At 39.2% G+C, this 3739-nt stretch overlaps 1 protein-coding gene across 1 annotated transcript in view; it reads left to right on the top strand.

The window, feature by feature from the left end:
- Positions 1-338: 338 nt before the first annotated feature.
- The window catches only part of LOC107716425 (catenin delta-2-like), a 316783-nt gene continuing 313382 nt past the window's right edge, over positions 339-3739 (top strand). The window contains exon 1 of the mRNA XM_016522876.1: positions 339-592. The gene's annotated coding sequence lies outside the window, so the exon portion shown is untranslated. The remainder of the gene's footprint in view (positions 593-3739) is intronic.

The raw sequence follows: 3739 nt of genomic DNA, 5'->3' as shown, positions 1-3739 counted from the left end.
CAATGTCAAAAAAACATAAAACATTTCTACAGTCAAGGCAGGTCTGAATTAACAATAAATCAAAAAACAATACTCAGAGGTATCAAAATAAATAGCAAACATGTAACGACTTAAACCATGTCAAAAAAACATAAAACATTTCTACAGTCAAGGCAGGTCTGAATTAACAATAAATCAATTCATATACGCTTCATTATTTGAATAATTAAATGTTACAAACGAAGGGTATCAGTTAAAATAATTAAATGCTGAATAAAGAACAGGTGTGTAAAACATGTTCATACAGTATACTGCCAGAAGATGGTGCTCTGTGAATGAATTCAGCGCGACACCTGCGCGTGTGTATGTGTGCGTGTGGATGAAGGCTGCGATTGTAACTTGTGCTATCGAAAAGGCAGCATCACCGCGCGCTCTGCCTCCGCAGCGATTCGCTCTTTCAGCAGCCGATGGTTGTCCCTCACTGAGTCAACATCCAGAGAACAGTTAATTTCCTTAAATAGCCTCCGCAGGGCATGAACGTAGGATTCTTATCCAGCTGAATTTCGGATTTAAAGCGGGGAGAGGAGAGCGTTTGTTCCCTGGACATCATTTGGTGAGTGTACAATGTCATTCCATCGCACTCAGTGTTTGTTTGCGGGGTAATGCGCTGTTTCAGGTTAGCTTAGTTCTGTCTTTTAAAGATGCTTGTTATTTTGGTTAAGATTGAGGAAAGTAGCACTGAATTCAATTCCAACAAACCTGCCTCAATGTCCTGAATAAAGACAAAAAGAGCGAATGCATCTGTGTTCAGTTTAACAATAGAATTTGGCATCGCAGCTCTTTTAAAGAGACTGACCCAAATTTGAAATGGAAGGTTGGTGAGTGGAAGGTGTAGTGAATTTGGGAATAAAGAAGGATGTGATTTGTTCTCTCTCTCATAAACACCTGAACAAAGCTCTTCAGTGACATGGCAGGTACACCTGCACATCAATTGCAAAGGTTTTTGCTTTTCACCTTGAGAACTGCATTAGGTTGGTATGGCTGTTTGAAATACTTTAATCCAGAGTTACTGCTGAACAGACATTAAAAAAACAAAAAAACATTTGAGCTCAGTTTGGTCCACTTCCAGCGTTGTCGGACTGAATATAGAATTTCAAGATATCTACAACTATTACTTTTTTCATTATGTGCTACTTATACAGAATATATAAGAGATGTGAAGCTATAAGTTGGTTTGGATGCAGCACTGGATGTTGCTAGACCCGGGGTGGAGGTTTAAAGCTCCTCACACTAATTAAAAGTCTTGTCTTCATGTTCAACTGCTGTTTAAAACCTTTTTGAAGTGATGTTATGCTCTCAGTGTGCTCATATGTCAAGACTATTGTTGTTTACAAAAGCATTAATTGGCATTTCGGGTGTAAGTATTTTACAGTGCTGGAAAGGAGGTGACGAAGCTTGTCCATTAGGAGGGAATGCTGTATTGATCTGGAGAGCTGACTGGCAGATCTTTCCACAGAGTGCCTGATCGCATCTGTAAATAAGCCCGTTGAATGAGCTGTAGATGACGAGGACAAAGCTGGATCAAAGGCGTGTAATGTTATCTACAGAATGCTCAGTGCTGGCCCCTGCAAATTTCATGGTTTCACATGAAATGCACACTGCTTGCAGCATGTTAATGGGATGAAGGATGTCTAAAGCACTGAGATCCTGTTTATCAAAACATCTCAGTTATCTCCTTGTTGTTTGTTTGAAAGCATGCACGGACAGAGAGATAACGAAGAGCTTCAGTTTTGTTTGCTCTTACTGGGCCAGAAGATTTGGCTGGATCATTATAAATTCTTCTCGTCTGCCGTCTCTCGGTTGTCTTCTGTGCCGTGGCAGCACGCTTGAAAAGCATCATGTGTTTAGTGATGAAACGGGGAGAACGTGTGAAGTGCTTTTCACAGATATGCACTATTTTAACAGACGTATTTCATGCCTGGCTTTCAGGCCCCTGTTGTTCATGGAAAATCAACTTGTGGCCAGGTCATCAGGCATGAACGATGTTGAATGAAGATGAGAAGCTCGCAATATAAATATAAATCAATCCACTGAATGGATTGTAGTGGCTTGTTGGTGGGTAACTATGTCAGTATTCTGATCCATCATAGGTTTTGCTGTGCAGGTTACTAATTAGTTTAGATGTCAAGCTCTCCAAAGGCTAATTAAGCACCTAGAAAGCCTGGCGTTTAAGAAGCTGTCATCATATTTGCTGTTCCGTGATCTGAATTATTTATTTCATTGATCACAAGGTGAGGGGTAGGCTCTGTTGTTAACCATGGGATGTATCTTGGGTTACAATGAGTGGTGGTTCAGATTTAATTTGGAGACACATGGCTTTATTTGCTCAGATTTTCCCCCCTCATTGACACATGACAGGTACAGGTTAAAAAGGGTCAGCATTTGCATGATATTTATATAGAGCTAATGAACATCATTTACTGGTGGGCAATGACAAGCTTAAAATATCCTGTCACTTTTGTTGACTCATTAAGCTTGAATCAGTGAGGTCATTGACGCCAGAAGGGACAGGTTCAACATAGTACATAATTGTATGGGCAACCAAGGATCTTAATAAGATGATGATGAAGTCAGGTCTCATTTTATGCGATTTTTATGTTATCAGCTTTTCATTGTTCATCTGTGTAAGGAAACAGGTTTGATTTCCAGAGAATGCGTCAGCGGATACAGGAAATGTGTAGCTTGAAATCATTCAAATTAAGTAGTTTTTCTTTTTATTATCAAAATTATTTTGGATGTTGGATCATATTCCATTAGTTTAACAGTGTCTGCCTAAATGGTGTAATTACAGAAAATGTGAATGTAATGTACCCAAGGAAAATTTGTCGCCATGGCAAAATGTGGTGGAGATTTTTAATGACTCTTTCTGCAGGTTTCATTGTCACACCAGTTGGTGGCGACAGTGACCGTCTTTATGAATGAGTCAAAAATCATTCACTGAACAGATTTCTTCAAAACTCTGATTCAGTCAGCGATGAAACAAGCTACTTTAAAGTTACATCTAAAATCGATATTATACTATATTTTGCATACTATATGGTAGGGCTGCACGATTAATCGAATGCGATTGTCATGCGCATTTTGATTGTAATGCCGGTTCTGTTATCAGCAGGAAATCATCATCACGTGCTTTCAGATGGAGCAGAATTTACTACACATAGCCGTAGTTCACTGACAAGTTACGCAAAAAAATCGCAGACGATTTTATTGCACGATTCTGAAATCGAAGGAATCGTTCGCGATTATGAAAGCTGTTTGCATAGCTTCTCAGTGAACTACGGCTCTGTGAAGATAATGCTGCTCCATCTGAAAGCATGTGAAAATACCACATTTAATAACATATTTTTACTCCAAACTCACTTCATAACGTCAGTCGAGTGTTTGAAATAAATCCTTCTGTGAGATGATGTGGCTTCTTACACAGAATAAGGCACGCAACATATGTCATAGTATTTAAGCAGTGATGAAGGCATTGCATTATAAATATACTTCATTTTAATGAAAATTATAATAAGAACTCAGATAAACCGTATATTGCCGTAGTCGTGTGTTTATTAGTCACGTTGAATCAATGAAAGCAGTTGAATCTTCTGTTTATTCAGCTGCAGCAATAGGCATTTTCTGGGTTTCTTCTGCGAGGCGTATTTGGAGTTTCAGCGCGAGAGCGCCCTCTGGCCTTCGGATGGAGATTTACTACTGA

Source organism: Sinocyclocheilus rhinocerous, unplaced genomic scaffold, assembly GCF_001515625.1.
Source record: "Sinocyclocheilus rhinocerous isolate Xijiao unplaced genomic scaffold, SAMN03320098_v1.1 scaffold360, whole genome shotgun sequence".
Lineage (NCBI taxonomy): Eukaryota > Metazoa > Chordata > Actinopteri > Cypriniformes > Cyprinidae > Sinocyclocheilus > Sinocyclocheilus rhinocerous.
This window is presented reverse-complemented; position numbering and strand designations above follow the sequence as displayed.